A 13,113-nucleotide genomic window follows, 5' to 3' on the forward strand; every position below is an offset into this window, starting at 1 on the left:
GTGTCGCCGGGTTTGTGCCAGAGCCACGGTGGACCCTGACGGCCAGCCCCCCTCTCCCAATACTGGTGCCTGTCCGCTGGTGGGTCGAGCCCCCCCGCAGTGGGGGGGGGGGTAACATCTGCAGAAGAAAGACCATCTTCCAGCCAAGCTAAGATGTCGACTTCTTTTCGTGGACAATGTGATACGATCCCTTTCTTACGGACACGCCCATCGCTACAAATTCCAGATGAGGCACAAAAACAGCAGGTGCTTCAGCGGATATCAAGTGCTCCTTCAAGTGGGCTCTCCTCCACCTCAATTTCAACATCACAAATATTCCAGTCCTCAGAGGTGTCACCCCAATCGCACTTGCTTCCTCACAGCTCCCAAGTCTCCAGCTGCCCGTCTGAGTATGGGGTAACACAGATGGTTGAGTCTGCAGAGCTGTTTACTCATACTATAGCCTGGGAAACGCAAGTCTGCTCCAGAGCTTCTGTTAATTCAGACGAGGAAATGATCTGCACTGATGCCCAGAATCTTTATAAGTCGGATCCAGGACCAGATGAAGAAGGTTCTGAGCATAATGTAGACCCTCGTTCCCAAACTGTCACTCCTGTTGGTGGAGACAATGATGAAGACGATGATGAGACTCAAATACCTGATTGGAGCGACAACTTGACTTTTCGGTCAGGGCAGGAAGAGGTTGGCTTTGAGGACGACGGGTGTGATAACACACAGGGTGATGATGACGAGGTTGGAGATCCCACTTACTGTCAACCCACAGTCAGCCAGTCGATGAGGTCAACGGAGGAGGTGGAGGAGGATGTGACTAGCCCAGGGGATGGGGATGACTCGGTACCCGGGCCTTTGCCTGGCCTTGGGGATGTCGCGGTGGTCGGCTCCCTGGCCCGTACCCTGGGGTCACTCTTTAAAAGAGTGGATAATTGTTAATTTTATAAGAGTTTGTGACGCCACCTGTGGTATCTGGTGAGAAGCACCAGCGCTGCAGCAGTCCACTGAGACCCGTGATAAGGCTGCTCGATGGTATAGCTCCCCACAGGTGGAGCTAGGTCTCAGGGCAGCGTATGCAGGGGGAATGCAGGACAGGCGAGACCCAGATGGGTCAGAGCAAGAACGGGAACGGACACGGTAGTCACTTCAGTACCTTTTACTGGAGGAAATTCAGGCACATCCCGGAGCACTGTAGGGTGAAGGGTGAATATCAGGATCCTCCCCAATGAGCGGGTGTAGGGCCTCCTGTTTCTTGCCTCTGCGTAGTAAGTTTCTGACCTGCCTGGAGCTAGGCCTAACTTTGTCTCTGTCCTGCGCTGGCTGACCTTGTGGTAGGGCCTTCTCTTGGAGTTCACGCTCCCACTATGCGGGGCCTAAGAGTCTACTGGCTCTGTTACGTATCAACACCTTAGCCATCCTGGGACTTGTAGTTCTCCAGGGATTCCGGTTATGCCTTACTGAATCTAGTTAGCAGGAGCCTCGTGCTCCACTGCTGAACTATTAACTGAGTTCTCTAGACTAGACTGAGCTCCACTGCAGACTGACCTCTCTTAGGCTTCTCTACTGCAGGAACTCTTCAGAGGAACTGAACTGCCTAGCTCCACCTTCCCTATTTATATCCCCAACGGGCTCCCTCTGCTGGTCTGAGGTGGAAGGTGGAGATGTGTGAATGTTTATGGGGGCCTCTTGTGGAGGATTCCATCAATACACTCTTCTAGGATATGTGATACCAAGCACAGCGGGGCGTCACAGATGCTATTGACGACGAGGTTAGGTTGCGCCTTCCTGGACACAGATGGAGTACTGGAAGCACGTCAACAACTGCATCCTCAACCACAACTCTGCCTCTGACCACAAGTCGTAGTGGCTCTTCAGGTCGCATGGGCTCTAAGCCTTGCATAGCCAGGGCATTTATTCAGAATGATAAGGATGACCCAACTCGTGTTATCTGTAATATTTGTAACCAAAACATAAGTAGAGGCCAAAAAATCCATAGTTTGAGTACTTCATGCATGAACCGGCACATGGATATGAAGCATAAGTTGCAGTGGGAAGCTCACTGTGCTACAATGCGGCCTAGCAGGCTGGGCCAACCACCGTCTGCCCCATCTTGTGCATCCGCGGCCTCTTCATCCTCTGTGACTGGGGGGACAGCAGTCACACATGTTTTTGGACGCAGACCTGCCACCTCTTTACCTGCAACAGCCAGTGTGATTGGCAGGTCATCAGTTCATTGAGAAGTGGAAACACCTGCTGGTGTTGAGCGCTCTCTGACATCGAGAGCACCAGCTTTGGATCAAGGCAATCTAACATGTCCGCCTGCATCTTCCTCACAGACCGGCAGTTTGCCGGGGACATCCTACTCAACCCCGTCTAAGCACAACAGCCAGCCCTCGGTCCCTCAGATGTGGAAAAGTAAAAGACCATTTCCTCCTAGCCATGAGAAAGCTAAGAGGTTGAATTTCACCATTTGCAAGCTCTTGGCTACAGAAATGCTGCCTTTCCGCCTGGAAGACACAGTGGATTTTCGAGACCTTATGTCCGTCTCAGTGCCCCAGTACCAGATGCTCAGTCGGCACTACTTCTCAAAGAAAGGTGTGCCTGCGCTCCACCAGCATGTCGCACACAACATCACCGCTTCTTTGAGAAACTCAGTGTGTGACAGGGTGCATTTCACCTCAGACACTTGGACGAGTAGGCATGGACAGGGGCGTTACATGTCGCTGACTGGGCACTGGGTAACTATGGTGACAGCAGGACAAGGGGCTGCTGTCCAAGTCTTACCGTCCCCACGAGTTGTGCGTCAATCCTCTTTATCTCGAAGTTCCTCCACTGCTTCTGCCTCCTCAACCTCCTCTCGGTCCTCCACCTGCACCCAAAGCCTGTCTGGTAATGCCACCTGCATTCTAACTGCGCAGAAGGAATCCTGCACACCTCCTTACTATGCTGGCAGCAGGGCTCAAGGCATCAGTGTTTACTTTGAAATGTCTGGGAAATGTGAGTCACACAGCTGAGGAGTTGTGGTCAGCTCTGGAGACCCAGTTTCATGAATGGTTGTCTCCACTGGACCTGCAACCAGGGAAGGCCGTGTGCGACAATGCTGCATCGCCGGGGCAATGTCACACACGTGCCTTGTATGGCTCACGTGTTGAACCTGGTTGTCCATAAATTGTTAGCCCACTATCCCGGACTAGATGGCCTTCTGCAGGGGGCACGGTCGCTGTGTGCTCACTTCCGCCGTTCGCATCCCGCAGCTCAATGACTTACATCTCTACAGAAGTCGTTGGGCCTGCCAGTTCACCGGCTGAAATGCGATGTGCCGACACGGTGGAATTCAACTCTGCACATGTTGCAGCGACTGTGGCAGCACCGACAAGCCCTGGTGCAATACGTTCTGACGTATAGCCTGGGCCAACGAGATCCAGAGGTGGGGCAAATCACGCTGCAGGAGTGGTCTCAGATCAGGGACCTATGAAGTTGACGCGCCCCCTGGGCCGTGGGGTACCCTGAGCCGGGCCGGTAGACGCTGGGGGTTGTAGTCACTGTGGCGGTGACCCGGTCCGTGATCCAGGGCAGTCAATCCAAGGGTAATTTGTATATATGGGTTTTATAATGTCCGACTACGCCACCTCTGGAGTGGGGCAAAAGGGGCCGCCGCTGTGGAACAGTCCTCTGAAGCTGGTGGTTTTGCAGCAATGGTATTATTACTCACCACAGGAAAAGTGTAGCTTGAGGGCAGTGTGGGTGGATGATGGTGGTTGTAGTGCAGGGAGTCAGTAATGAACACAGAGTCCGTGTGATGCAGTCCCAAGATCTTTACTCACAGTTGTTGCAGTCCAGATTACAGGTACCAGAGCAATCTCACCCGTCGTGCTGTGCGTACTCAGTGAGGGGCTCAGTCCACCCCCAGATAGCTCCGGAGTACTTAGCAGGACCCCCTTCTGTGTGTCCTTTCTCTGGCCTTCTACCTGCACCTCACACCCAGTGACACTTCTATCCGGTATCCTCGGGCCTTGGCGGGCGACTTGTGTTCCGTCCCCTGGGTCCTATGTGGCTACCTTCTTAGTGAGACTGGTGTGGACTTTTACCTGCAGTACATGAAATGCTGCAGCCTCCGGTTTCTAGTTGAGCCTTGCTGTTTCTCCGCTAGTTGAGGGACCGGTTCCCCTCATCTGGTCTGACCCCTCTACCTCCTGGTAGCAGCAGGAGTACGGGTGGCCTTCTGCACGGTCCATAGCCCTAGGGTCCCTTCGGTTCCTGGAGCCTTCCTGCTCCCACTCCTCTCTTCTCTCCTTCAGTCCTGGGCCTCCCAGGCTAGGCCCGCCTCTGGAGCAGAGCTCATGCCGAGCCTCTGATCCTGTCACTTTTCCTCCTCTGACTGGCTTGCTCTTTCTAAGATAGCTTCCTATTTATACTCTCCCTGTCATGTGCTCCGCTAAGCTGCTCCCCTAAGCACCCACTACATAGGACCCTTCCACCAGCTAGGGACCTGGGACTGTGCTCTCCCTTAGGAGCAATCTTGCCCTACCCCCACTGCGGGTATGTGTTGGATGCAGGTGTTAGGGTCCCGAGCCATATGCCTTCCTTACCTGAGGGTGAGATACCACACCTCTGGGTGAGATGCAGTAACTCTCTGGCGACTGAACCCTCAGGGGCGCCACACACCCTTCTGCACAGTTTTGAAATGGCGACGAAGATGTTTAGTGCTGACGACGATGCCATTATCAGCATGACTATTCCGGTGATTTACATGCTGGAGCACACACTAAACAGAATTCAGAGTCAGGTGGTGGGACAAGAGGAGGTGGAGGAAGTAGAGGAGGAGTCGTATGCGGAAGGGATAACATCTCCAAGGTCCAGACGGTTGGCAGCACCAAGGCGGCAGGCATGGGAGGGTGGGGGAGAGGGATTAACCAGGGCGCATGGTAGCAGCCAAACTGTTGAGGAAGGTGCAGGAGCCGAGGAAGAAGTGGAGGACGAACTGGCGATGGGCATGGAAGACTCATCAGATGAGGGAGACCTTGATCACATTTCTGTTGTGTGAGGTTGAGGGGAGAGGGCAGAGGAAGGAAGCATGATTCTTACCTCGCTACCAACACAACAAGGACTTGGTCCTCCTGGATGCGCAAGACTCATGAGTGCCTTCTTGCTGCACTACCTGCAACATGACCCTCAGATTGTCAGAATTCGAAGTAATCCCGACTACTGGGTTGCCACACTCTTAGATCCCCGGTACAAAAGTAAATTTGCCGAAATAATTCCTGCCATAAAAAGGGATTGACGCATGCAGGAGTATCTGCAGACGCTGTTGCAGAATCTTACATGTGCTTTTCCACAAAACACCAGTGGTGCACGTAGTGAATCTCACAGTTCTAACTTGCCAACCGTGGGACTGTCGAGTCTTCATCACTCAAACCGTAACAGTAACACAGTATCTGCTGGTAACAGCAATTTTGTGGAATCGTTTCACCACTTTTTTAGACCATCCTTTGCAAGGCCACAGGAGACAAGAAGTCTGACACATAGTCAACGCCTAGAGAGGATGGTGCAGGAGTATCTCCAAGTGAACATCGAAGCCATGACTGTGTCACTGGACCCTTGCTCATTTTGGTATTCCAATCTGGAAAAATGGCCGGAGCTCGCCACTCACGCCTTGGAGATCTTGTCATGCCCTGCAGCCAGCGTTCTCTCTGAACGTGTGTTCAGCGCTGCTGGTGGTGTGCTGACAGATAAGCGCACGAGTCTGTCCACTGAGAATGTAGACAGACTCACGTTCATAAAGATGAACAAATCATGGATTCGCAAGGACTTTTCTACCCCTGTGTTATCCTTGGGAGACTAAAACCTTGAGGATTTGGTAAAATCACCTCACCAACCGTTTTAAGCAACTGTGGGGCAATTGATGCCACTTAACCCTAGAACGCATGACCATAAAAATCTACACTTTCATATACCTGGGGCCTTTTAGGCTCGTGTGCAAATAACATGGAATAACTCAAACTCAAATGACAAACAACTATATACATGAAGAATACCTAGAGTTTCAAAATTCTAACTAAAGTAATCTTGCAGAAAATAGAAAACAATTAACAGGGCGGGCCTGCGAGGCCCCAGGTATGCGTTCTAGGGTTAAGTGGTGTCTGTGCCACAATTTTGGGAAAAAATGGAGACTCTTTTTGGAGTCCCCTTGCTGTGTCTTACGTGACGTTGGCATCGTCAATTCCAGGTGGGTTGGGTCGCTCCCCCCCCTTTTTAACTGTAAGAAACTAGATACACTATGGCTTGGGGTAACACAGATGGTTGAGTCTGAAGAGCTCAGAGGTCTGCTCCAAATCTTCAGTGTCTGCTAGTCAGCGTAGAATTTTTAACTGCATCTAGCCTAGGCAATACTTTGGGCGTAGTAGCCCAGCTGCGAAGCAAGCTGCACCGCCTGTGTATCTAATAAGAATTTTTAAATGCATCTAGCCTAGGCAGACTGTGGGGACCCCCAACCAAACCCAGACGCTCAGCCCCCCTACCGCCCCCCTTTCCCTGACAATACAATAATGTAACTCTTATAACTGGATGGGTGAGGATCGGTCACAGCTTTATTAACTCTTTATACTCATTCCATTAGAAAGGCATTTTATTTCTAAAATAATTCAGCTTGTTGCAGCATGCCCTGGGTCTCCACTCCGGCAAGTTGGCCAACAAGTGTAACTCTCCAACATGTCCTTTCTATTTCCAGGCCACGGAGGATCCTGCGTACTCGTATGCAGGACTCTGACCCCCACCCATCACTCTTAACGCTTGTTCCACTCCGTCCTGGAGTCCTGACAGGAATATGTCCAGTTCAATATTCATTAAGTGAACAACGTCGGGCCGTATGAGGCCTGCTTTATCTCCTTCCAGTTGTCGGTGTCGTACCACTACACCGCCTCTGTCTCTTCTAAATTTTGCCATCCGAATATTTATTACCCGCCTTGTCCGTTCGATGGCCGTGATGTCTCGCGCACCTTGCCATACCGCTATCGGCACAATCTCTGACCATACTATCGCTAGTTTTGAGAAAAATTCTCTGAAGCGCTCAGTGTCTAGTTTCATTATTGCCATTAGTTATGCGCTGTTATGATGACCTAGGTTGTTTCCCCCGGCCTGTATAACTAAGATGACCGGACATCTTGCCTCTCTCCCTACCTTGATTACCTCCATTGGTACCTGTGGCCATAGCAGGCCTCTAATACCTCTCTAGTTGAAATATGTGTTATGAAACTCTAATTTCCTCCCGCCTGGGCAGACTTTCGCCCTTTTTTCTGCCCAATACATATATGAGTGGCCTATCACCCACACTGTTGGCTTAGCGTCACCTGTAAAAGAAACAAACCACGTTAGGATAACAAGTCCGGTCTTATGCATCTTGCCAAACACGTGGATCGCCATCTCCCTATCCTCTGAACTTCCGTTTCTGACAGTCCTGCTCTTGCTGCTTCTGTGGCCGCGCCTATGCGGAATCAGTGTGTCCCGTAATCTTTGGGGTGGTTCCCCTCATGATGTTATGCATTTATTAAATATAGCTTGGAACTGGTATCTTGATAATGGCATTCCATCAATGTGTGATAGGAAGAAATTACTTTGTGATCTGATGGTTAGATATGTTTTTACTATTGTTACCCAACTCAGTGTACCGTTTGTGGGTTGTAGAAGTACCCAAGTGCCCCTGCCCGCTGGAACCGTTTTCGATTTGTGTATGCGTAGACGTATTGCATTATTGGCTATGACTACGTCCTGGTGTAATAAGCCTCCACTGGTGGTAATTTTGGATTGAGGGACTAATTCGCTTATGCATAGCGCCCCGAAGAAGGCGATCACAAATGCAGTAGACAGTAGTGTTGCTTCAAATTGTGAGTGTCATGTTAATGGTGTTAGGGATATGATGTGAGAAATCAGTTTTAGTGACACGGGATGGGACGTCTACACTCCTGACTTGGCTGACCCCTTTTCCACCCTTTTATGGATTGTCTGATGATGAACCTTTGTCACATCTCCCCAATTCAGTAGTTGGAAGTGAAATGCTACTCCGGTCAGACACCGCTGCGCTGACGCCCCTGATATGCCCCTCATAATTAGCTGGTGGAGAAATTCTATGGTGACTTCTGATCTGGCTTGTTCACATTGGTCAACCCGTCTGCCTGCTACTAGTCGTGTCCACTCTTCCCATGCCTTACCATATGCTTGCCATGTCGACGGGGCAACTGACGCTCTGATTAATGGCATCAACTATTCGCCACTAGATCCCATAGGGAAGGTGGGCAACTGTTGCCCGATGGGTGGGCGTTGTGGAAGAGCTCTGTGACAATCTGCCAATTGAATTGTTATAAAGCGTTAGCAGCAGCTTTAGACCCCTCAGCATAGTGGCTAGCGCGGACCCATACATTGTGTTTTAGGCACAGGAATGCTAGCCTGGGTAGTAGGCCTAGCACTGGGGGAGACGATGATGCCATCTTATTAATGCAGTGCGCTAGGCTGGTGTTTTTTGTTATGAAGCGTATATTTTTGTAAGCCAGGCGCGCGCCCCATATTTCTATTGCTACCACTATTGGGAAGAAAAATTATTTTCAGGGCTAGATGCAGCCAAAAATTATTATTAATTTAAAAGCTGGTGGAGCTTGGTATAGATGGACTAATAGAGAAAGTCCCACACACTGCTAGAAGGCCAAATATTTTTTCAGAGCTGGATGCAGAAAAAAATTATATTCAATTTGCAACCTGATGGAGGTCAGTATAGATGGACTAATAGAATGATGCTATGCCCAAAAGATTTTACTTCACTAGGTGCAGTAAAAAAATTGGTATTCTATACACAGGTGGTATATCTTGCAACACAGATAGGCTACTCCACTGACTAACACACTCTGCAATAGGCCAAAAAGGATTAGCTTTGCTAGATTCAGCCAAATGCTGTGAAAAAAACTTGCACAGCACTGGCACAGACCTGCCTGGCAAAAACTGATAGGAACTGATGTAACCTAGTCTTGAAAAGGACTGCAATTACAATTAGTCTTTACTCCCACAACCTATCTATTTAAGAGCACAGACCTGCCTGATAAAAGTCGTAGGAAATGCTGTAACCTAGTCCTTAAAAGGACTGCAATCACAACTATTCCCTACTCCCAAGCTATCTGTAGATTTGTGCGAAAATTGGCTTGAAATTAACAAGGTATAGCGCACACAGCAACAGCGGTGCCGTCTAACACGCAGCTGCAGCAGTGAGAAAATGGTGGCGACGGGGAAAATGGCTTGGTCTTATAGGGCAAGGACATGTGACATACACTGCCAATCACACATGCCCTTGCTTGTGTGAAAAAAAGCACTTCGCTCCGTGTGTGCGCTGATGATAGGCTGACAGATTGCACCTCCCCACTGCAAATGCAGGAAAGAGAAAAAAAAATGGAGATCTTCATTGTTCCTGCAGAGATCCATCCCCTGCCCCTCCCCCCACCCCGCTGTACACTCAAACTGCGTATTAACATTAATTTTCATCATTACTGAGAAAAAATCCAGTTATGATTTTGGTGCACGAACAGTTATCGAACATAACCTCGAACAGCCGAATTTTTCTCAAATCGTTCGTGTTCGCCGAACGGCTCGAACACCGCCCAAAACAGCTCGAATTTGAGATTGGCGAACAGTTCGAGTAGAACAACGCTCATCTCTACTCACCAATCACCGATCAGGAACCTAAAATCCTGTATCTCCCTACAGCTAGGCCCTGGCTAGGGAAGGGGGGGGGGGGAGGGGTGAGCGCTAGTCAGTTCCCACTAACAACTAAAGACCGCAAAGGGAGACAGACATGGCGGAAGTAACTTAGCTTGAGCCGACTTTAGAGAGATTACACACACGGCCTCTTAGCACCAGAGAGGAAGTGAGCAGGCTCCCCTTTGTTTTTCTTTATGATGTGAATACTATCTAGTGCCAAACAAGATAATAATAGATTTAGGCATTTTCCATATGAAGGGACTCTGCTGTGTTGATATCAAATCTACAATGTTTCGAAATTGGCACAAATTGGATTTAACAACTGAAATAATTAATTAACTACATTTGGAATCACAGAATCCCATCAACAGTTTCCTGCATATGGCTTAACACCTACATTTAAGATAAAAAAAAACTAACACTTTAGATAAAATATAACAGCAGATTACATCTTCTTGTCTCCTCAAAATGTGACTAGATAAGAGAAATGCTAGAAGATAAAACTATAGTTACATAGTATGGGTGTGAAACAGCATAAAATGTTGATCCAGAGAAGGCAAAACAAGATGAGAACTATTAATATTCTAAATTGATCAGAAAGACAGCCAGAATCATTCATTGTACAAGATTAAATGGGGTTTGATGTTGGTATAAACTAAGGAGATTGCTAGTGAACAAAGAAAGCACAATAGGGATCCAGATTATAGATGCACTACTCCTCCCATCAAAGTTTTTATCCTCTTACTATATTGCAACCATCATATTATATAGAACTGTGTGCTTACAATTGCTTATTTTTCCTTTCTACCCAGATAACTATTCTCTTTTCTCTGCTCTATAAAGAAACACAAAATATCTTGTCCCTGCATTTATCATTCCCCTCTTCAACTCCTGATCCAGCTGCTCAGCTCCTCCCCCCTGCTAGGGACTTTTGCAGTGACTCATGACTCATACAGGGAAAATAGATTTCCTGTTTCTACATAGAGCTTAGAAAGATTCAGCTAGCCAGTTCTAATCAGAAGACGTCATACACCTAATGGAAAAGAGAAGAATTAGCTGGGTAGAAAGGCAAAATGAGCAATTGTAAGTACACAGTGCTGTATAATATGGTGAGTGCAATATATTAAGAGGATAAACACTTTGATGGGAGGAGTGCTTCTTTAACGTGGTGATCAAAGACTGTTCCGCTCACCTGACCTGTTTGTGTGAGACACAACTCTGAATAAGCATCAAATAAGGTTCCAGCTGCTGCAGCCCCTCAGGTTGGTAGATCCAACGTGGTAATATAAATAGTAGGTAAATAACGGGTGATCTGCATTGCTGGTCTACATCCGATCAAGGAGTCAGAATCAAATTGAGAGGGCGGTTTATTCTCTATGTGTTTCGAAGTATTACAATTCTTCTTCAGAACTACAATCTTTGTGGTTCTCCTGAAGAGGAAGATGTAATACTTTGAAACATGTATAGAATAAAGTCAGTATCAGCTAGGCACACAGCCTTGTAGGTGATATAGTCCCTACAAAAATGGCAACTTTAGTATTCTAACCGCTGCCTCCATTCTGCAGAAACTAAAGTTTAATCAGACATACTAATTAGGGTGCTGAGTGCACCCCGGGTGTGGCCAAGAGGTACAGTGCACAGTTCCACATACCCTAACTCTGGTGATTGACAGCAATGGTTTGCCTGGAGAGAGAACGGTCTGCAGAGAAAGTTTAGGCAAACCAGCTCTGTCAATCACCAGTGAGGGAGGCGGGAGCATAACAAACCAGTGGTGGAAACAGTGCACTGGGCCACACTCAGGGTGCACTAAGAACCTAATTAGCATAAGTGATTAAACTCTTCTTTCTGCAAAACAGAGGAAGCAATTAGAACACTAAATGTGCTATTTTTTGTAAGGGCTCTCTACCCTACAAGGTGACATGACTAGTTTATACTGGAAGTTTGGACAGACAGACTACCATTAATCTTGTAAAATGAATGATTCTGGCTGTCTTTCAGACAAATATAGAATATCAATAGTTCTCTGCTACATTTGCAGTCCAAAACGATTTTTCCCTTTACACAAGGTAAAATTGACATTTATCTATCAGGTTTCTTGTTTTCCCTTCTCTGAATCAGCACTTTGTTGTTTTACATTCATACTATGTAATTGTAGTTTTATCTTCTAGCATTGCTCTTATCTATTTACATTTTGTGGAGACAAGAAAATGTAATTTGCTGTTATATTTTATCTAAAGTGTTAGTTTTTTTTAGAGCAAATGTAGGTTCTTAGCCATATGCAGGAAACTGATTGTAAATGTAAGCAATAATCATTTTGTTTGTTAAATCCAATTTTTGAAAATTCCGGAACAGTGTCGATGTTTTGCAAAACTGAGGCAGCAATTAGAGAATTAAAGAGAAGCTGGATTTTATTTCTCACACTAATGGCATGCACATAAAGGTGCATTAATGCTGGTTAAATCCTTACCCTTCTTGTAGAAATCTTTCTTGCTGTTTTAGAGAAATCCATAGATGAAATTGTATGCTAATGAGCTGCTAGTGCAGTGGGCTGGCGCTGCACTTACAGCTCTCCTGCTACTCTGCCTTTTCCCCGCCCTCTGTTTCTGACTGACAAGTTACTCATGTTGCAGCCTTTTCCCCACCAGCTGCCTCCCTCCTGTCTCTGACTGGCAATCAGAGACAGGAGGCAGGCAGCTGGTGGGGAGAAGGCAGAGAAGCAGGAGAGCTGTAAGTGCAGCGCCCACCAACTCATTAAAATACAATTTCATCTATGAGTTTCTCTAAAACAGCACAATGGATTTCTACAAGAAATTAAAGCACCTTTACATTAGTATGAGGTATAAAAACCTGATTAGTTTAGGAGAACAGTGTATTTATGAGGTGTCCTCTTCCCTCAGACAGTATACACAATAGTCAGCTAATAGTTTGAGTCTGGACAGAGCCCCCTCTCTCCCACCTTTACACTATTATCCTCTCCTATAGCACAATATTTTTTTTCTATCTTGATGAGCTGCACAGGCAATTGCATGTCTAGAATGTCTTCCCTATGAAGGAAACAAGGATAGGACAGTTTGATTTCAACCTGGGTTCAGATGATTTAAACTATGAGTCTGTAGCCAATTGTGACTACCTATAAAATGATGCCAAATCCTTGTGTCTGCTGTCCGGATGATACGGGCGCACTATAGGGAATTTGAATGTTTTATTTGTCTCAAGTCCAAACTGCTACAGTCATTATGAGGGCGAGATTCCAGCCAGCAGTCATCAACCCTCTGGCAGAACTTAGATTTAGACTTGAGCATACACACAAACGGCGGCCCATAAATTGTATGAGTGGGCATCATGCAGCAAACACCATATAAAATATTCCCTTTCATTTTTTTGCCT

General features: G+C 47.3%; 1 protein-coding gene across 1 annotated transcript in view; it reads right to left on the minus strand.

The window, feature by feature from the left end:
- The window catches only part of TMA16 (translation machinery associated 16 homolog), a 52,644-nt gene that overhangs the window by 14,424 nt on the left and 25,107 nt on the right, over window positions 1-13,113 (minus strand). The window lies entirely within an intron of this gene.

The sequence above is a fragment of the Phyllobates terribilis genome, unplaced genomic scaffold (assembly GCF_046119375.1).
Source record: "Phyllobates terribilis strain yellow unplaced genomic scaffold, ASM4611937v1 Scaffold_1__5_contigs__length_1240528914, whole genome shotgun sequence".
In the NCBI taxonomy this organism is placed as follows: Eukaryota; Metazoa; Chordata; class Amphibia; order Anura; family Dendrobatidae; genus Phyllobates; species Phyllobates terribilis.